The sequence below is a fragment of the Gossypium raimondii genome, chromosome 2 (assembly GCF_025698545.1).
Source record: "Gossypium raimondii isolate GPD5lz chromosome 2, ASM2569854v1, whole genome shotgun sequence".
Lineage (NCBI taxonomy): Eukaryota > Viridiplantae > Streptophyta > Magnoliopsida > Malvales > Malvaceae > Gossypium > Gossypium raimondii.
The window spans coordinates 19133592-19157732 of record NC_068566.1 but is presented as its reverse complement, the minus strand read 5'-3'; the positions used below and the strand labels follow the sequence as shown (position 1 = coordinate 19157732).

The 24141-nt window shown below is 32.1% G+C and overlaps 1 long non-coding RNA gene across 1 annotated transcript; it reads left to right on the top strand.

Moving 5' to 3' along the window:
• Positions 1-6863: 6863 nt before the first annotated feature.
• Positions 6864-8313, top strand: LOC128036005 (uncharacterized). The gene is made up of 3 exons (XR_008192761.1): positions 6864-7102; positions 7392-7520; positions 7629-8313. It is a non-coding gene; the product is annotated as an uncharacterized LOC128036005 (long non-coding RNA).
• Positions 8314-24141: the final 15828 nt, after the last annotated feature.

Genomic DNA, 24141 nt, shown 5'->3' with positions numbered 1-24141 from the left:
AAATTATGAATATAAATGAACCAGAAAAGAGCTGACGTTATGAACAACACAACCCAAATTCTATAAGGTTGTTTGACACTCGAAAGTTTGAAAATGGTAAGATCTTGACCCGCTATCTATAAAGAGATAGGAACTAGAAGTATAAGTTGATCGCCACACTTCAGAAATGATGAGAAGGGAATTGATAAGATTGAGTTTGTTTTTAACACCACAAGAATGGAATTCTTGATAAGTTCAGGAAGTTCTAAAAGAACAAAGAGTGAAATTGTATTTTAATCAAAATGGTCTAACCTTACAACAATGCTTTAAACAAAATATATATAGGCAAAATAATGGTAAACGAATGGCCACAAACCAACCATTTAATATCGTTTCTAGATTATTCATTAAGCCCATGACCGTCCATGTACTTTAAGTAAATGTTGGTGGTTGCTCATTTATGTGTTGAATCAAATTCAGGCATACTTAACGGAAAATGTGTAACACCCCTTACCCATATTTGACGCCGGAATAGGGTACGAGGCATTACCAAAACACATACACTTATAAACGTATTAAACCGAGTTACAAAATTTCATCCAAAACTAAAAAATTCAAATTATTATCTTTGAGTCTCTAAATAGGACTTACAAGGTCCAATACATAATTTTGCAATTCACAAGTCTTAACAATTCAATGCCTCATTTCAATTTCATTCCATTCACATACAATTCAATATCGATATTCACTTTATTTTTATTTACTAAACATATTATTCAAAATTCAACAATTGCTATTAATAAATTAAAACCAATACGTATTTACCATTTAATTCAACGTTTATCGATTATATTCAGGCATATGTCCAATTTATACACAAGTCATTCATATATTTTCCTTCTCCTCCTCTCCATTCCACATCCTTAATTTATATAAACGCTTAAATAACATTATCCATATTCTCACTATTTACTTATATGTAAATTCAAAGCTATTTTTCTGAGTCAGAGTTACTAAATTATTCATAGCTGGAGCTACGAAAACCCAAATTTCAATCCGGTTATTTTCCCTAAAACTAGACTCACATATCTTCTTACCATAAAATTTTCAGAATTTTTGATTTAGCCAATAAGTACAGTTTATTCTTTAAAGTTTTCCCTATTTCATTATTTGACTATTTTGAATCCTTTTCACTAAAATGAATTATCTCATTGTATAGAATTCGGATGATATTTCTATTTGTTTCTCTGGAAAATAGACTCACTCAGAATTCTAGACATATAAATTTTAGCCCATAATTATTTTTGTACAATTTTTAACAATTTTCCAAAGTCAAAATAGAGGATTCTAAAATCATTCTGACCCTATCTCACAAAAATTCAAATATCTCATAATATAAAACTATTTTGCTTACTCTATTTCTTTTATATGAAAATAGACTCATTCAGCCTCAATTTCATATCTTATTCAGCCTCTAATTCGATTTCTACCATTTTTTGGTGATTTTTCAAAGTCAGACAACTGCTGCTGTCCAAAACTGTTTTGTTGTAAATTTTATTCTTTCATAATTTCACTTACTACATTTCATCTTACCGAAGGTTTGATTAAATATCGAGCACATTGTTCATAAATTTTCACACTTATATCTACACTTATTTTTCGCATAGTCATATTCAATTACACTTAGTCAATTTCCCGTTGAACTCATCGGAATAATAACAGATACACGGTGGCCTGCACACAGTCCGTACCACCAATAATAATAGATAGGCGGTGGCCTACACATAGTCCGTGCCACCAATAATAACAGATACACGGTGGATTAGCACATAGCACCACCCTTATAGTCAATGATACACAATGGATCAGCACATAACACCACCCGTATAATCAATGATACCTGGTGGATCAGCACATAGCACCACCCTTATAGTCAATGACATCTGGTACACATAGTAGCCTTCACTTATTACTACACATGTGACCACAACTCTCTCATTCGTATCTTTTCTATTCCGAAGGTTCCACCGGGAATTCTCAGGTTTCAACATTTTACAGATCAAGATCAATTTATTGTCTCTCTTGATTTATAATAACACATTTAACTTATTTAATACTTCTATTATTCGATCTAGTCCAAAAATCACATTATGGAAAAATTACATTTTCTCTCCTAAAGTTTCACAAAATTATGATTTTACCCTTAGGCTCGTAAAATAATTTTTATTCAATTTCCTTGAATTTTAGGCCTATTCGAACCATTTCCATAACTATAGCAGTCCATAATTTTCACTTATTCACACACTTACACACATTTTATAACTTTTTACAAATTAGTCTTTTTATGCAATTTCATCAAAAAATCACTTAGTAAAAGCTGCTTATCACACTCCAAACATTCATATTCTTCCATAATACATCAAAATACATGCATGTCATCTATGGATAAATTTTTAAACACAAACCCTAGCTCAAAATAACGGTAAAAATAGATAAACCGAGCTACAAGGATCTCAAAAATGTAAAGAACATTAAAACGGGGCAAAGATGGACTTACTATGAAGCTTGGAAGCTTGAACAAAATCCTAGCCATGGCTTCCATGACATATTCAGCCATATGGAGAAGATGGACAAGAAATTTTGGCTTTTATTTTGTCTTTTAGTCCATTTAATTACCAATTTACCAAAATAACTTAAAAATATCCCGTTTCACTTTTCTCATGTCCATTTTTGTCCATATAACCAATGGTCTAATGAACATTTAAGGACCTCCAATTTAAAATTTCATTACAATTGGACACCTCTAGCTTCATGAACTCAAGGTTTGCACTTTTTACAATTTAGTCCTTTTGACTAAATTAAGTGCCCAAACATCGAAATTTTCGAACGAAATTTTCATGGAATCATTCTGTGAAATTGTAGACCATAAAAATATAATAAAAATAAATTTTTTCTCGTTAGATTTGTGGTCCCAAAACCACTGTTCCGACTATGCCCAAAATCGGGCTGTTACAACTCTCCCCCTTTAGGGATTTTCGTTCCCGAAAATCTTACCAGAAGAAGTTACTTCCAACTCTCATGAAACAATTTCACTAACTTTCTAGAATCACTAATCGATTTAATCTTGTATATCTCTTTCCAATAATATGTCTCTATATCATATTTTCTAAAATATAGAATTTTTTATTCCGACTATCTGTCTTCATACTCATGAATGCACAGAATTTATTCTCTTAGCTGAGGACATGCTTAAATACATATGACTCATAAGGAAATAAAAATGAATATCTAGATAATTTCTCAGAGAAAACCAAAAGAGAACAATACTTACCAACTCTAAAATTTCATCGTAGCAAAGATAATACACTTATTAAATATGCATATAAAACAGAACAATAACTGGTCATAAACCGACCAGACCAACAGGGCTTTCTTCTGTCATCATAATTAGCTAACATTCTTATAACATAATAATTCCATTAGAAACTGAACAATTATTCACATATCTCTGGGGATAAAATAATATATAGGATACCTAGAAAAAAAATCATCATGTTCATTTCGACTGTAATCGTCACACATAGGCATCTTTACCACTTAATTATCATTTCTCTGACTAATTCTATTATTCCATTCACTAATAAAAAAATCAATTCAGAAGAACTTCCAGTTAATACATTTCCAGTTAATACATACATTCTTTAGATATCATACCTGAATATTTTGTCTTATCGAATTTAACTTTTTCTTTAACCGTGGCATTACATAATCCGTATAATCTTTAAAACAATCTGATATTTTTTTTAAAACTGATTTCATTTATTACACTATACTCAACTCTGTTTGCATTACTAATTATTTGACCACTGAACTCTTTAGTTCACACTTATGAGCTTATTCAACATGATTCTCGTAAAATTTTATCATAAATCAATACTGATAAGGGGTGATGGTGAGGTTGTAAAGCCTCTAACTTACTCTCATAAATACATATATATGACTTAACATTCATCACTAATGTAATACCATTATAATAACATAGTTCATTCCAAGCAAATTCACACATCTATTTATTACCAATGTTTTCTGTCACCAACAATTTCACACAATGAATTTACTTACTCGAGCTTAATATTAATATCTAATTAAATTCCAACACTTAGCTTCCATTTTACTTACTGACATTTGTCAAATTAAAGAACGTCTTACGGGTTTAAGTACATCGTTCACTCGATGCCATAGTCCAACTATGGTCTTACATTCCATACTTTGCCATGGTCTAACCATGGTCTTTTCTCTCAATTCTTCATTGAACGATCATACTCATTTCCTGCATTCTACTCAATTTGATCTTCCAATTCAATTTTCATACTATTATAATATCATGGTTCAATAATAAAAATATAAAACAAAACATCATATTATTTCTAATTTAACAATTAAACATAAGATTCTATCATATAAATATACTGATTACACTTATTCAAGCAAGTGTACATAAACACACATTTCGTCTATTTGTGTAAATTTGCTTACCATATTCACTTAATCAAATATGTTGAGCACATAACATCATATGCATGCCAAGCAAACACGGATGGGCTTATTACCATATAAACTTTCATTTTATTCTATGTTTCCACATTTCTCAACTCATGCTTATTTCACTTCGTACATTAACACATACTTATCATGAACTTCTATTCATACCTTTCTAAGTTTCGTTTCATCATAAACACATTTCAATCACCTCAATATAAATTTTCAGCATTATTGGAAACAACTTGGTTGAAAGTCATCTCTGTCTTAACAAAACAATTTCATTAGAGCGGGGAGATATTATTACACTATCACGAGTAGTAATATGGCATGTATAGCTAGACTCGCATACACTATGTTAGTCCGAGAACCGACTAAACCGTAGCTCTGATACCACTAAATGTAACACTCCTTACCCGTATTCGATGTCAGAATAGGGTACGAGACACTACCAAAACTCATACACTTATAAACGTATTAAATCGAGTCACAAAATTTCATCCAAAATTAAAACTTTCAAATTATTATCTTTGAGTCTCTAAATAGGACTTACGAGGTCCAATACATAATTATGCAATTCACAAGTCTTAACAATTCAATGCCTCATTTCAATTTCATTCCATTCACATACAATTCAATATCGATATTCACTTTATTTTTATTTACTAAACATATTATTCAAAATTCAATAATTGTTATTAATAAATTCAATACCAATACGTATTTACCATTCAATTCAACGTTTATCGATTATATTCAGGCATATGTCCAATTTATACACAAGTCATTCATATATTTTCCTCCTCCTCCTCTCCATTCCACATCCTTAATGTATATAACACGCTTAAATAACATTATCCATATTTTCACTATTTACTTATATGTAAATTCAAAGCTATCTGTCTAAGTCAGAGTTACTAAATTATTCATATCTGGAGCTACGAAGACCCAAATTTCAATCCGTTAATTTTACCTAAAACTAGACTCACATATCTTCTTACCATAAAATTTTCAGAATTTTTGATTTAGCCAATAAGTACAGTTATTCTTTAAAATTTCCCCTATTTCATTATTTGACTGTTCCGACTCCTTTTCACTAAAAATGAATTATCTCATTGTAAAAAATTCAGATGATATTTTTATTTGTTTCTCTTGAAAATAGACTCACTCAGGATTCTAGACATATAAGTTTTAGCCCATAATTATTTTTTTACAATTTTTAACAATTTTCCAAAGTCAGAACAGAGGATTCTGAAATCATTCTGACCATGTCTCACTAAAATTCAAATATCTCATAATATAAAACTATTTTGCTTACTCTATTTCTTTTATATGAAAATAGACTCATTCAGCCTCAATTTCATATCTTATTCAGCCTCTAATTCAATTTCTACCATTTTTTGGTAATTTTTCAAAGTCAGACAACGACTGCTGTCTAAAACTGTTTTGTTGTAAATTTTACTCTTTCATAATTTCACTTACTACATTTCATCTTACCGAAGGTTTGATTAAATATCGAACACATTGTTCATAAATTTTCACACTTATATCTGTACTTATTTTTCGCATAGTCATATTCAATTACACTTAGTCAATTTCCCATTCAACTCATCGGAATAATAACAGATACACGGTGGCCTGCACATAGTCCGTCCTACCAATAATAACAGATAAGCGATGGCCTGAACATAGTCCGTGCCACCAATAATAATAGATACACGGTAGATCAGCACATAGCACCAGCTTTATAGTTAATGATACACGGTGGATCAGCACATAACACTACCCGTATAATCAATGATACCTGGTGGATCAGCACATAGCACCACTCTTATAGTCAATGTCATCTGGTACACGTAGTAGCCTTCACTTAGTATTACACATGTGACCATAACTATCTCATTCGTATCCTTTCTATTCCGAAGGTTCAACCGGGAATTCTCACGTTTCAACATTTTACCGATCAAGACCAATTTCTCGTCTTTATTGATTTATAATAACACATTTAACATATTTAATACTCACATTATTCGATCTAGTCCGAAAATCACATTATGGAAAAATTACATTTTCTCTCCTAAAGTTTCACAAAATTACGATTTTCCCCTAAGCTCGTAAAGTAATTTTTATTCAATTTCCTTACATTTTAGACCTAGCCGAACCATTTCCATAACTATAGCAGTCCAAAATTTTCACTTATTCACACACTTTCACACATTTTATAACTTTTTACAAATTAGTCTTTTTATGTAATTTCATCAAAAATCACTTAGGCTCCGTTTATTTGGTGGAAAATGAATTCCTGTATGAAAACATTTTCCAAAACACGGGTAAAACCAAAACTAATTTATGGAAAATGTCTTACCGAATTGGAAGCCGTAAGTCATTTTCCCTTCTCTTTTCCCTTCCTCTCTGTCCATCATCTCTGTCCATTGTTCTTTCTCTTCGTTGGCCTCACTATCATCAGCAACCACAGTCGAGAAAAGAAGATCCAGAAGGTTACCTTCTCTTCATTGAAGATTTTTGAAGTGCTTGTACTGAAATTGTTCGTATTGAACTGCGATTGTAAGTGTTAGCTAAGTGGGTAAGTGTAATATAACTTAGTTTCAGTCATACACGCATTCACGAATTTACGATGAGAATTCTCCATCCTCTTTGAAACACTTTGTTTTCTCTTAACCTCTCTTCATTCTGCTTCATGCATTCTCTCTTATTAATTCTCTGTTAAAATTCCTTCCATATTTCTCTGTTTGTCTTGTTGTGGGATTTTTTCCCTTGTGATTGAATCGGAGGGTGTTTAAAGCTTTGTGTTAAGTCCATTGCTTCCAATCCAGATTTGAACTCTACCCACTTCCCAATCCCCTGTTTTACAGCCTAATAAATCAAGGGGGAAAATGAAAAAGAAGATTCTAAACCTTTGATTCAAATCTGGGTTCTTCATGTTGTTTGGTGGTTTTCTAGAACTGGGTTCTCTTCACTGGGGGCTTGCTACAACTTTCCAGGTAAAAAAGAAAAAAAGGTCTTTTTTCATTATGTTTTATTTTACTTTGATTTGTTTTAATGTGGTTTTTTGGAATTTTAATGTATATATTTGGATTCTTGGATTGTAGGGAGAATTGGGTGTTCAAATCTAAGATAAAATGGGTTGCATTATTTGTATTGACTCTATCTTTGGCATCGTTGGTTGCTCATCTTTCAATGACAGTTTTCAAGTATGAATTTAGTCCAGTATAGTGGAAAATAGGCTTTAAGCCATGATTTTCCTAATACTGGATCACCAGTAAGTTATCTATATTTTCGGATTTGAGGAACAAATGCTTTTTCTTCATCTGTTTGCTTGTATAATTTGTTCATTTGATGCTGTTTATTTGTTCCTAAGTTGAAGACTAGAAGAAATAAAAGGCTATGGGGTGCTGTGAGGTCTCTGGAATCTTTGCAACCACATGCAAACCCCAGAAGTAGCTATCCTGGCAAAGGGTTTTGCTCAAACTACTTAATTATGTAGTTATGCTTTTATACTGCCAAAAAACCTAATGCTGCTTTAGCTAATGCCCTTTATCAAAAAGGTCCGGTTTTGTTATCTGTTGAACTGGTTAATGATATTAGGAATTCAGGCCTTAGTTTCACTGAAGATTTGATTTGTGTTTTGATTGGTAGTTGGGGAAGATTAGGATTAGCTAAGTATTGTGCTGAGATATTTGGCCAGATTTCATTTTTGGGTATTAATCCTAGCACTAGATTGTATAATGCTGTGATTGATGCGTTAATAAAATCCAATTCACTTGATTTAGCCTATTTGAAGTTTCAACAAATGTCAGCTGATAACTGTAAACCAGATAGGTTTACATACAATATTTTCATTCATGGTGTTTGTAAAGTCGGTGTCATCGATGAGGCAGTTCGGTTAGTTAAGCAGATGGAAAGTTTCGGATACTCACTGAATGTGTATACTTATACCATCTTAATTGATGGGTACTGTAATGCCAGGAAGGTCGATGATCCGTTTAGACTTATTGAGACGATGAAGAAGAGGAATGTGTTTCCTAATGAAGCCACCGTGAGATCGTTGATTCATGGGGTTTTCCGTTGTGTGGCTCCACGAAAGGCATTCGAGTTGTTGATAATGTTCTTGGAGAAGGAGCCTATGATGTAGAGATTGGCTTGTGATACTCTAATGTTTTATCTTTCGAATCACCATATGGCTACGGAAGCAGGATTGTTTATGAATAAACTTTTGGGAGAGGCTACATGCCTGATAATTCAACATTTAACCTTACGATGACACGTTTGATAAAAGGATTCAATGAAACATGTCAAATTTTGGATAGCTATATAGAGCGAGGTTTGAAACCAGGGTTTAATACATATCTTGCACTTATGCAAGCCTTGTATAGTATAGGGAAATATGCTGAGGGTGATCGATATTTTGACTAGATGACTAAGGGTGAGTTGTCGAGATTTTTAACTTTGCAATGCAATGGAACATCAGGTGGTCTACCTGTTCATTTATGCCATACGATCTGCTCAAGATGTTGCACTTATTATCTGGCTAGATACGCGGGTTCAGTTGCTAGAAAAATTAAGAAATGAACTTCAATTGGCACCCTCTGCTCCCAGATTATTTTCAAAGATTAAGAGGTTGTACTGCTATAGTGGAAAACAAAATTGAAATTTTGCGACATATTAGCTGAAATTCTGAACCGGAATAAGGGAGGCTATGGGGTTGAAGGTAGTTGCATGCAGCAGCTGTAATCTTCCCCTGAGAATTTACATGGTTTATGCTTACAAGTGCTAACAGAAATGAATTGTTCAACATTTTAAGCTTTCTTATATTTAAAGCCTATTATTGTACTACTAGTAGTGTAATAAAAGGTCATCTCAAGGAGCTATTCAAAAGAAATATGGTTTATTTGAAGAGAAGGATTCTCTATGTTTATCAAGTTTGTTAATAATAAAACTCACACTTAAACCCCATTGAGTATCGGTGTTCTTTCTCATAGCTCGTTGGGGGGTTAAATTTCAGAAATTGCCTGTTGGTGATGTGTATCAAAAGTTGTGTGAGTTGTACTTGAATTCTATAATTTCCTTCACAAATTTGGATTTTATTGACAATTTTCATGGTATTACTAATTTACGCAATGATTATTTCTCTTTTCGTACTGGTATAAATTTATTTTAGTCCTAGATGAAATTATTATTTTATCTACTTTAAATTTTTATTAACCAATTTTAAAAGGAAAAAATTTAAATTTAAATTAGACAATTAATAAATAATTTATATCACAAACAAATTAAAGAAAAATAAAAGACAATTTCTAAAAGCTTCACAAACACAACTTTATGTATGTTTTATTAAACTTTCATTTTTAGATTTTTAAAATAATTTTGTGGATAATTTTGTTGTTTAATTGTGGTTTGGAAGCTAATTTATAATTATTTAATCCTTTTTTATTTTTTAACATAATTACAAATAATTTATATGACTTTGATTGTTTTTAATTTATGATGCTTAATATTGTAGGTTAATAATTGAGTATTATTATATATTTAATTTGATTTATTTATAAATAAATCATTGCAATATATGTAAAACAATTTAAAATATAAAATTTATTAATATGTATATAAATTTATTAATATATGTAAAACAACTTTTTGGAAAATATTTTCAAGAAATCGCCAAACAATGAAAAATATTTTATACAGATTCATCCAAACACCAGAAAATATTTTCAGTTAATCATTTTCCAGAAAAGTAAATCATTTTCCGAAAAACATTTTACTGGCAAACAAACAGACCCTTAGTAAAAGTTGCTTATCACACTCCAAACATTCATATTCTTCCATAAAACATCAAAATACATGCATTTCATCTATGGGTAAATTTTTAAACCCAAACCCTACTCAAAATAACGGTAAAAATAGATAAATCGAGGTACAAGGATCTCAAAAATGTAAAGAACATTTCAAGCGGGGTAAAGATGGACTTACTATGAAGTTTGGAAGCTTGAAAAAAACCCTAGCCATGGCTTCCATGACATAGTCAGCCATATGGAGAAGATGGACAAGAAATTTTGGCTTTTATTTTGTCTTAGTCCATTTAATTATTAATTTACCAAAATGCCCTTAATTTAAAAATATCCTATTTCATTTTTCTCATGTCTATTTTTGTCCATAATTTAACCAATGCTATAATTACCATTTCAGGACCTCCAATTTAAAATTTCATAACAATTGGACACCTCTAGCTTCTAGAACTCAAGTTTTGCACTTTTTACAATTTAGTCCTTTTGGCTAAATTGAGTGCCCAAACGTCAAAATTTTTGAACGAAATTTTTACGAAATCATTCCGTGAAATTGTAGACCATAAAAATATAATAAAAACTAATTTTTTTCTCGTCAAATTTGTGGTCTCGAAACCACTATTCCGACTAGGCCCAAAATCGGGCTGTTACAGAAGGAATCTTCAAAGGCAAATTCAACTCTTATAATGGATGATAGCACTTATTATGCATGAAAATGATCAATAGCCATATTCTAGAAGGCTGCTCATTCATCCCCTCACTTGGACGGTGCATTTAAGGAAGCATTTTTTTGACCGAATGGTCATTTATCATACCCACACGAACAACCAATTTGAATGTGAACGCATTTGATTCCCTTTGAAAAAAAACGAATAGCCCTGTTGAAGCTTTAATTAGGTGTTGGCCATTGGATTACTTTATGAAAAATTAAAACATACATTAGGACTATAACACCCCAAATCTGGTCTAAATATTATGACCGAATCTAGCGATGTCACATTGTAATTCCCCTTACCCGTATTCGATGCCGGAATAGGGTACTAGGCACTACAAGAACACATACACTTATAAACATGTTAAACCGAGTTATAAAATTTCATTCAAATTTAAACTCTTCAAATTTTTAACATGCTTTTATAAGTCTTCATGTTATAACTTCAAAATACTATATTTGTAACAAATAGGGCTTCTGAGACCCAATACATACTCATGCAATTCAATACTTCATTTCCAGTTCATTTAATTCACGATTCTCATGTTCATGATTCAATTCAATTTCTCAATCCAATATACATTTCAATACCACAATAATTCATTTAATTCAAATCATATAATTTGCAATTTCCATTTAATTCACGTACAATTCAATCTCATTAAGTTCAATACTAATACATATTTATCGTTTAACTTAACGTCCCCTTTTTGCATCATTTTACACTTCAAGCATGAACCTAGTATTTCATTTCCTTTTCACTCCTGTTTCCTATGCATATCACATAAGATATAAACATTACACTCAACCATAGTCGCAAGCTAGTCTTTTTGAAGACTAACCACATGATAAACCATTTTAATAAAGATTACAAACTTTAAACCTTACCACCCTTTTATGATCACAAGCATATTTCCATCTAGACATTTACCATCTCAATGCATAATTTTATAAAATTAATGTGGCGTAATCCAGCCACAACTTGGCCAAAGCCTAAGCATACACACCAAACATGCTAGCCAAATAAACATATAGTATAAGCATTATAAGCTTGAATAAGCACCACATTTATTTATATATCAAACTTATTAACATGAGTTAATTCATAAACCATTTCTGACATTGCTACGTACCAAATCATATACCAAGTATACCACATACACATACCATGAAACTTTATTTTCTCACATGAACTTTAACTATAACTAATAATGCACAATTATAAACATCATTTCTTTCAATCGTTTATCAATTATAATCAAGCATATGGCCAATTATACACAAATCATTCATATGTTCTTCCACATCTTTAATGTGTATAACACATTTAAACAAAATTAACTACAGTTTCACTATTCACTCACATGTATATTCAAAGCTACTTACTCGAGTCAGAGTCACTAAATTATTTTTTCCCGGAGCTACATAACTCCAAATTAAGATCCATAAATTTTCCCTGCAACTAGATTCACATATCTTCTTACCATAAAATTTTCAGAATTTTTGGGTTAGCCGACTAGTACAATTTATTCTTTAAAGTTTTCCCTGTTTCACTGCTCGACAACTCTGACCTCTCTTCACTAAAAATTAATTATCTCATTGTACAAAATTTGGATATTGTTTCCGTTTATTTATATTGAAAATAAATTAATTGAGGACTCTAAACATATAAAATTTATCCCATAATAATTTTTATATAATTTTTGACAATTTTCCAAAGTCAGAACAGGGGATTCCGAAATCATTCTGCCTCTACCTAACTAAACTTCAAATATCTCAAAATATAGAACTCTTTTGCTTGCTCTGTTTCTTTTATATGAAAATAAACTCATTCAGCTTCAATTTAATATATTATTTAGCATCTAATTCAATCTCTGCCATTTTGGTGATTTTTCAAAATCACTCAACTATTGTTGTCTAAACTATTTTATTGCTAAATGTACTCTTTCATAATTTTACTTTTTCACTTTCAACCACAATTCAATTCAAAATTCACTTTTCCATTTCTAAGTCGATATTCAATTCAATTCCACACCTATATTCATTATTCAATTATACATAGTCAATTTCCCGATGAACACTTCGAAATAATAACAGATACTCGGTGGATTCAGCACATAGCAACCACCTTATTAATCAATGATGTCCAGTGGAATCAGCACATAGCAACCACCTTTCTAATTAATGATGTTCTGTTCACATAGTAGCCTGCACATAGTACTACACATGTGACCATTACCATCCAGTACACGTAGTAGCCTGCACATAGTACTACACATGCGACCTATCATTCCGGTACACGTAGTAGCCTGCACATAGTACTACACACGTGACCATCACTTTCCTTTTACATAGTGGCCTACAGACAATCCGTGCCACACATGTGATCATTTCTGTCACTTCATTCGTATCCCTTTTTATTCCAAAGGTTCTTCGAAAATTTTTCACTTTTTCTCACTTTTCTTTTTATCGATCAATTTCAATTTCTCCTCTTTCTTGATTTATAACAATAAATTTAAATTATATAACCTTCACGCTATTCATTCCTGTCCAAAAATCATACTTTGGCAAAATTACATTTTTACCTTTAAAGTTTCACAAAATTACGATTTTGTGCCTAGGCTCGTAAAATAATTTTTATTTAATTTCCTTGCATTTTAGGCCTAGCTAAACCATTTTCATAACTATAGCAGTCCACAATACTCACTTATTCACACACTTGTGACATATTTTATAACTTTTACAAATTAATCTTTTCAGGCATTTTCATCGAAAATTACTTAGTACAAATCGTTTATCACACTCCAAACATTCATATTCTTCCATAAAGCTTCAAAATACATGCATATAATTCATGGGTAAATTTTTAAACACAAACCCTAGTTCAAAACAATGGTAAAAATAGGTAAATCTTGTTACGAGGATTTCAAAAACATAAAAATCATTAAAAACGGGGATAGAACGGACTTACAATCGAGCTTGGAAGCTTGAAAAACCCTAGCCATGGTTTACCCATGCAATTTTTAGCCTAGGGTTGAAGATGAACAAAAATTGGCTTTTAATTTTGTTTTTAATTCATTTTAATAACTAAATGACCAAAATGCCCTTAATGAAAAACTTTGGAAACATGCCTAACCATACCCATTTTTGTCAACCAACTTAACCAATGGTCTAATTACCATATAAAGACCTACAATTTAAAATTTCATAACAATTGGACACCTCTAACATATAGAACTCAACTTTTGCACTTTTTAAAATTTAGTCCTTTTGACAAAATTGAGTGCCCAAACGTCAAAATTTTTGAACGAAATTTTATTTTGTGAAAATCGCAGACCATAAAAATATAATGAAAATAATTTTTTCTCGTCGAATTTGTGGTCTCGAAACCACTATTCCGACTAGCCCCAAATTTGGGCTGTTACAAGGACACACTAAATGAAATAATAAAGTTGTAATAAACTTTGATTGAATTTAACACACTTTTAAGACTAATTAAACATGTTTAAGACACATAATAAATATGTAATAAAAAGACATAACATTTGAAGACATATTAAAAGGATGTTCAAGTAAAACATAAAATAAATGTTGTGGATTTATTTAAACTAATTTTTGATGATTGATTTTGGGCCTAAAAGCCTTCAAACACTTCTTTAGTCTTATTAGCCTTATCCCACGTTTTATGCCCAAATGGCAGCTTCGATTATAGTCCGATTAAGGGGCCCGAGATCATATCACCAAGGACTTCCAATTCCAAGGAATCAATAAAATTCTTTTGAGATGTTGCCCTGCCTGACCTATATATCATTTACATGGTGTCACCTTGAAGGACCTATATACCATTTACACGGTGCCACCTTAAATGACCTATATATCGTTTACATGGTGTCCCCTCGAAGGACCAGTTGATAATCATCGTCACAGTGTTTCCCTATAGGGTTGATAGACCATCATCACGGTGTCAACTTATAGAGCCAGTAGATAACCATTCCTCGATGCCACTCAACTCCCTTGTAACCCATAACAATCTGCCAATTCCTCCATTATGCCAATCTGTCCCAACTTCATCTATCCGGTCAAAGTAACTCCCTCCATATTCCACATACAATAAGCATTCATATCACCCAAGCCATTGTACTTATTACTATATCATACAATACACCATTGATTACTTAGTCAATTCATAATCACTTGATATCTAGTGTACATGCTTACATAGTGTTATGCATAGTCAACATGCTTGTTCACCAGTTTTATATGCAACAGTAGATTCAGAGAAACTTTGAACAAACACAAACATAGATCATTCAAACGACACAATATCATCAATCACCCAGAGGTAGAGTGCAAAAAATCACACTACTTCCTTCGTCCTTGCCAGCTTATCATGTGCAAATGCCAGAGCTTCCTTTGTCCCGATAGCTAAGCATGAACACCAAATACACTGGTTAAACCAAAGGTGTTCCAACCTTATAACCTTAAATCTAGTATCTTATAAAAGTTTTTCGACGATTCGAAAATCCTTACCCTCTTTTCTTAAATCCACGAATACAAAAAGATAGGAAGGCTTACCAGTCTCTCAATTTCTCTACTTCCAAACTTCAAATCTCACGATCATTATTGCATGTAGGATTCTCCTTAACTTCCTCTTCTTTGGAGCAACTGAAGAAGACAATGCAAAAGAGAAAGAAATTGTAAATATTATTGAGAAGAATTCCTTTAGCAGAAATATCCCTTCTCACCTAAATATATAACTCTTCTTGCACGGTTTCCAAATCTCAATTAGCCATTCATCGGCAATCATTTTGTCTCCCATTATGGAACTAGTCGGTTCCATCTTGACCAAACCAGAATTCAAACTCAACTAATGGCCCATCAGCCATAAAATTTCTAAAATTTCAAGCAGAGCCTCTCAGCTCACTGTTTATTCAACGGACTCTCATCTCTCTTCTAAATTCAAGACCTTAAAGAAACTCGAGTGTGACAACTCCCACACCATTAAAGAAAATTTCGTTATCAAAATTTCATCTTACAACTAAACCTAGAAGTGGACTCCGGGCAATTACTCTTCCCTAATATGGCGCATTATCATCTTAGAGGTAGACACCTCAACTCTTCCATTGTACCTTAGCGTTGGTTTGTTATACACTGATTCACCTTAAACCTATTCCACTTGAATGGCAGTTGACCACATCTAGACGTACTATCGTCCTAGAGTAAGAAACTTGCACAAAAGATATGAAATAAACAATATCCGCAAGTATATAGTATCCGTAAGTATACGGGTCAGGTTGTAATATAGTTACAACAAAGTAAGTGAGAACTCTGAGAATCCTACCTAAGGGAGGCGAGTACTAAATTAATCATAATCTAAACACAAATAGATCTAATTAGTACTTTAAATAAATTATATTACGAATAAATATAAAGAGAAATTTTTGGGGTTTTGAATAATAAAAAAAAACAAAAGTAAAGAAACTTTGGGAAACAAAACATATAAACTAAATCAAATATGGTTATGGGCAATTAGCATGCTTTGGTAATCATAACTAACTGTCGCTATGAGTTTCTATTCAGTCAACTAGTCATCACCCTATCAGGATCTCTCAATCTTCCACTAAAATGACGAGTCGACAATAACTACTTATCTCTCATCCTCATAGTCTAGACCGGTTCGGGGCTAAGGTATTCACGAATAGGCCATACCAATTTTGGGTTAACTCTCACCTAAATGACTTCCTGGAGTTGTCAAGCCTAATTTTTAAGTTATTTCTCTCCCAAACAGTTGATCTAGTAAGAAAACCATATACAATAATTTATTAGTCATATCTCCACTTACTAATCCCCTATAAAAGCATTAGTTCCTTATGAATTTCATAAATGAAATAAAGTTGATGTGAAAGATAAACATGAATACTAAATCCAGAGAAAAGGTTTAAGAGAACCATAAATTGCATTTGAATACAGTGTAGAATCCACAAATAGTTGATTGAGTCTACAAGTTTGATCTCCCGATAAACACACAGATAAAAACTAGAAGTAACCTAAAACCTAAGAAAAGGGAAAACTGAAAACTGAAAGTACAAGAAAAATTCTAAATTATCCAATTTGTCCGCAACAAGTGTTAAATAAGCCTATTTATAGATTTAGGGTTGTCGTCGTCCCCAACCCTAGGTTAGCTGATGCTCTTGTATTAGCAGACAAAAAATGCTTTAGGTCATATCTGGGTATCTCAATATTCACAAATTTAATCAACCAAATAATCACAAATTCAACAATTTATCATACATACTAGCATGCTCGTTTTCCTGTATTCTCTATATCATTTGGTACATTTAATTCCAATGCCTATTTATAGCGTAATATATATAACTTAGTAGTATAATACTAAAAAATTTAAAATCATTTATTATCATACTAAATTTATAGTGAATAGGATCAACCTATATACATGCTCCTAACCAATCACTTGTATTTCTACAAGCTCAAGCACACAATTGGCAATAAAAATTAAAAGAAAAAAATAAAAATTGAAACAAATAACATAAAAATTGAAACAAATTTTCTATGTTACCCCCACACTTTAGATAACACATTGTCCTCTATGTGTAGCCCTGAGAAGGTAAGGAAAGAAGTTACCTGATTGAACATGGTAGTTCCATAAGCTATTGGTGGGTGTTTCTTCCTTTGATCATTGTAAGTTCTAAATAGTTGTGTTTCTTTCATATGGGGTTCCTGCATAGAAAAATTAAAACAGAAAAATAACAATTTACTATTAATCCTACTCCTAAAATAAAAACATCAAAATTATCCTACAATTAATTATAGTCTTTTAAAAATAAAAGTTCAGTTTAGCCATCATATGAATTCTCAAAATGAGGTGACCACCCCCTTTCCATGGGTGCTTTCTCTTTCCTTGAAACATATCTTTCGGAAGAGCCACCACTTGATGGATTTGCATGTCGGGTCTGGCTACGAATGATAAGACCTTTTGGCATGAAATATTGTGGCTGGAATGCCGCCTCATAATCATCTTCTTCTCTTTTAAAGTCTCACTCAGTCACCTCGTCCTCTTCTTCTTCTCCTTCTTCATTCATTGGCTCTTCGAATCTAGTGTTGAATGATCTGGATATATCCAAGTTTGATTGGTAGATTGGTTCTCTGATATTGTTTTTCTGTGCAAATTCCTAAATTATTGGTCCTGTTTCTTGCATCCAGTGGATCATCCAATCTATTTTTGCAGTCTCACTTATTATTTCTGTCTAAGTCTTTATCGTTGCTTTCTTTAATGATGTCGAGATGTCTATCTTCTACTTTGTTCTTTGGTTCCAATCCGCCATTTTCTTTCTTTGAAGCTTAACATATTGTGTGTACAGGGAATCTTTGATCAAACTCTTCGTTGGCTTAATGAATTGCTCATGGTCTTCCATTGTAACTTTAGCCTTTTTGCATAGAGCAATCACAAAGAGAGGAAACAAAACCCCAACTTTTTGGCTACTAATGCATCGTTTCATATCTTGATGCATCCATCTCCTGACACATATATGTTTTTTTCTACAAAATACTATACAACAAAATAGCTCGAAAAGTATTTACATTAAAGACATTCAATGCAGGGGCTATTCTAGTACAAATTAGTTTCAGCCATATCTTAGCTATTAGGAACATAATTGCTTGATTAAAATTAGTCGATAACTCTGTATCTGATCTATGGTTCCATACACCTCTCCCTTGAGTTAAATATTTTACAATGTCGTCCATATCTATGCTCCTATATGTATTTAAATCAGTTCTATCTAAGAAGTCCTTTGCATAGTATGGGACATTATAAAATTCACATATTTTTCTAGGAGTCACATGTATTTCCTTACCTCTTACCTATATAGTTTCCCAAATGTCACCATATGGTCTCTTTGATTCTTGATCTCCAAAAGATGCATAAAACTCCTAAACTACCGAGATCACTGTATTTTATTTGGGAGTGACACAAAATCACTCCCATCGATGATATCAGACCAATGTCCAAATCTCATTACATAAAACCATTGATGGTTTGAACCCTCGTTCTTGAATAAAAGTTTTTTCCTTGAAGTTCGAGAAAGTATTTCTCGACATTTAGATTTTGAAATTTTTGAGGGTTCGAAACTATCAAAGTCTCTCATACAGTGGTCCTTCTAGTTTTCTTAGGAGGCATATTTGTTACAATGTTCACTAGAAATACTAACAATTAAAAGGCAATATAAACATAGAACAGTAATTTCTAAGTTTAAGGATCAATAAGGAAATTTAACCCTCCCTATTTTTAGTGGACGGTTAAAAGTATGGGTTTGGTGAAAAATAAAGTTATTATTTTAGTAAATTAATAATAAAATGTGATAAAATTGAAGTAAAAGTCATCTCCTTCCCTTTTTATTATTTCACCACTGATTTTGCATAGAAGAGAAAGGATAACACATTTTTTTAATAGCCAAGGTTCAGCCAAGCTTTGGTTCCCCGCATGTAAGTCATTTTTGATCCGTTTCTAGTAATTTTCATGTCTTTTAGAATGTTGCAACTAGGTCCAGTTAATTCGTACCTCTGTTTTTAAAACTGTTAAATTTTATTAAAATTAGCATTGACGATATTTGGATGTTTATGATATTAAATGGAAGATTTGTTTTAGGACTATTTTTTAAGTGAATTTTTATTAGTTTTGCTTTTAAGGACATTATGTAAGTATGTTAAATTTAGCACAAAAATATTGTAATTTTCATGTGAAGGAATGTTGATTGTGGATGGGATTAGAATCGATTATGTGTATTGAGGCTTAAATGTGAAATTTTAATAGTTTCGATTTTAGGGACTAAATTGAATAAAATGTAAAAGTTTAGGGTAATTTTATAAAATGTAATTAAAAGGGCTTAAATGCATAAACTTGATTTTTTATGTGGTTTAAAATTGATTTAATTGAATTAAACTATACTTTAGATCAAGAATCTCATCAACCAAAGGACATATGAGAAAAAAAGGGAAAAATTACCAATTAGTCCCTGATAATTAAATTACTTTGAAATGTAATTCATAGAATTTCAATAGGTAAATGACATTCTATTTGTAATCTTGTATTATCATTCTTTAGTTAAAATGTTTGTATATAACTATTGTATGAATGCACATATGTGCCCCTATTTGTACTTCGATACCCCTGATTGCACATACGTGCCCCTGTTTGTACTTCGGTACCCCTGATATGTACCCCTATTTGTACTTAGGTACCCCTGATTGCACATACGTTCCCCTGTTGTACTTGAGTGCCCCTGATTGCACATACATGCCCTTGTTTGTACTTCGGTACTTCTGAACGCACTTACGTGCCCCTGATTATATTCTAGTAACCTTGAATCAAATAGTATGTGAACTGTGTCTAATTGTATTTAGATTAAATGTTATATTATGTCCTTACTAAGTTATGTAAACTTATCGGTTCTTGTGGACTGTTTTGTAGATAATCGTTGCTGACGTTTTGGAAGGATCAATCAATTAGCTCACACTATCCATCTAAGTTGTTAATTTTTGTATCTCCTACGGTAGTGGCATGTATATATAGATAAATATGCATTTTTGAAATGTATAGGATGTTATGTAAAGGCGATTTGGTATGTTATGCTTTGAACATTGTGTTTGGTTGATGGACTTGTAATGCTTGTTAAGCTATGTCATTTTTGCACTTTAAAGTGCTTGTGAACAAGGTTCTTTTGGTAAGTTGATGATGGCTGACAAATGGTCAATCTGAGACATGTTTTAGCACATATCTGAACTAGGTCTTTATGCATGAATTGAGGAATGTTAGGATGTGTAGATAAATGATGTATTGATGCTATCGTGGTGTCTTTGAATGGCATATTGGTTAGGTGATTTAGGTTGTTTTGATTTGGTATGTTTATGTGTGTTTGAGTGGTGTTTGAATCCCTTGAATATATGCCCAAATGGATCGGATAGTCAACCATTATTTAGGCTTTAAATGGGATTTTAGGTGCATTTTTGGGTTCACACGACCTAAGACACAGGCTGTCATAGGGGCTATCACATGGCCGAGTAAACACACGGCTTGGCGACACAACCGTGTGTCATTTGAGAATTTCTTAAGGTTCTAAGTCAGTGAGTTACACAGCCTAGCACACGGCCTGGCACACAAGTGTATGGGGCATCTCAGTTAGTTACACTGGTGATGACACAGACTGGGACATGGTCGTGTGTCCCTTGTTTGAAAGTTACACGGCCTGGGGTGATGTCACACGGACGTGTGACCCCTATTTTCCAATTTTTGCAACTTTTTCTTAAAACTTCTAATTTGTTTCAAAATAGTCTTAAATTATTTCTAAGTTATTTTTAGGTGAATGATCGTTTTAGGGAGAAAATGCATGTAATTCAATGACTTATGATATGTTTAAGATATTTAATGTTATGATGTCATATGATTTCTGGTTAATTGGTAATACCCTGTAACCCTAATTAGGCAATAAATACAGATTAGGAGTGTTACATTTAGTGGTATCAGAGCTACAATTTAGTCAATTCTAGGACTAACGTAACAGAGTAGAGTTTAGTATATACATGCCACATATACCCGTGATAGCGTGATGCTTTTGATCCGCTCTAATATTGTATTTTCTTATTGATTCAAGATATCGACTGAGTCAAACTGAATTGTAGTTAACAAAGCTGAAAGCAATGTTCAAGCTTTGAATCTTAAAAGTAATGTTCATGCTGAAAGTAATAGTGCGTCGATTCCACAATCCTTTGGTGGTGAAATGAAAAATTTGTTTCTCAGAATGATGAACCAGCGGTTCAATGAATTCAAGCAAGCAAATCTTGCAACTCCGCCATCTCTACCTTCACCCTTACTGTGCCTCCTCTGGCACCCTTAGGTCCTCAAAATCCTCTACTTGTGACAGTTACTCGAGTATTTGTAGATAAAATACAAAAAAATAGAATGAAGGAATTTGGAGGCAATGTTGATGATAATCCTACAAAAGCCGAGTACTGGTTAATAAATACGAAGAGAGTCTTCGCAGAATTGTTGTGCACTCCTGAAGATTGTTTGAGATGTGCTGTATCATTGTTAAAAGATGAAGCATACTTATGGTGGGATACTTTGAGCACGATGACTACAAATGATCGCATTAATTGGGACTTCTATTCTTGATGATATTATGGGTATGCTTTCTTTCCCTACTATTTTATTCAGATTGTGATTAATTCTAGAACAATGCATTCTTGGTTTAGTATTGTTTTAATAACTGAAGAGATTATGTCAGTATAGTTGATTGATTATGATTTCAGAATAAAAAATCTATTAGATCGGTATGTTTGTGGTAGTGACATATTTCATTGAGAAATTCGTGGTTGTGAAATTTTATTCAATCTTGTGTCATTGACATTTGATGAGTTTGATGTGGTATTCAGTATGAATTGATTGATTTTATTTGATGTTGTAGTTGACTGTAAACAAATAAAGATTGTATTTAACTGTTAGAGTGAGAAATCAGTGAATGTTGAGATTTACATAATTGATTGTTTGAATGATAGCATGTTAGTGTTAATGATTCATGAAAAGATTAGAAAGAGGTTGAGAATTGTATTTTGTTTGCGTCATAGATATCGGGATGTCAAAAATTGAGAATTAATTTAGTAGAGATGATTAGAGAATTTATTGATATATTTCTAGAAGAACTATCTAAATTATTACCCGTATGAGAAGATGAGTTTATAACTGATAGGATACTCAAAACCATTTTAGTCTTTGTTGTTCTGTATAGAATAGTACTATTAGAACTATAAGAACTGTAGGCATTGCTAAAGTAGTTATTTGTTTAAAAGAAATGTTCAACAGAGTGTGTAATCTGAGAAAACGATATCGAATTTAAAAAATAGAGAAAGAAAGACAGGACTATGAGAATAGTATAAAGATTTCATATAGCAGATCAGAGACAACATGAAGAATTAGTATTTGTCATTTTATATAGTTGACTTATTTATTTAGTTAAGAGAACTACTGTATTTTCGAGTATTGGCTTTCGATCAAGTTATTGTTAGCCTGAGTTATGAGTCAGATGAAATGAAGATTTTTTTCCAGACTATATTTCAACAATGTGAGATTTTGATGACACCGCTTAAATTATCAATTGCTTAGTTTCTTTGTATATTTAATAAACAAAAGTTGCCAGCTGTACCTCATTTGTGAAGATTAGTAAATGTGAATTCTGATTTCGAGAAATAAGTTTTCTAAACCTTTTATTAACTATTGAAGATATTTGAGCTATTTCAAATGAACTTATAATAATTATAGAATAGGAAATCTCCAGTGAATAATGTAGAAGTGTGTAGTTCTTTGGAATTTGTTGTATACTATAGATGAATTTGTTCAGGCATGTCGATGGTAGCTCTACCATTGATGAAAGTGCTACAGAAAATGTCAGTTATATGTTGTTGAATAATGTAAATAGAGTTTCAAATAGTTGAAATTTATGCTAACAGAAGTTCCAAAATTGAATTTGGAATAGTATTGAAGTCTAGAATTATTAAAGGATTTCAATTTGGTGATTGATTATTCCCCGAGTAAGCTAATGTTGTAGATGATGCATTGAGTTGGGAAGCTTTGTTCACATTGAGAGTAATGAATATTCAGTTGAGTTTGAGTCAAAATGGTAGTATTGTTGCCGAATTAAGAGTTAAACTACTATTTCTTCAGAGAATTTAAGAGTTTCAAAGAAATGATCCGAATTTGTTAGCTAAATGGGAGTAGTTTCAAAATGGTCATACCACTGATTTTAGTATTGATAGTGATGGTTGTCTATGTTTTCGAAATTGGATATGTGTACTTAATGATTCTGAGGTTAAAGGAAATATACTATAGCAAGCCCATAGTTGCATTTTTTTGATACATCAAAGTAGTAACAAAATGTATAATGACTTGAAATACAGATACAGATAGCTAGAAATGAAATGAAAAATATTTGAGTTTGTATTGAGATGTGTGTTAAGTCAGCAAGCGAAAGCCAAGCAGCAAGTTCCATCAGATTTATTACAACCTGATATAATTCCAGAGTAAAAATAGGAATGTAT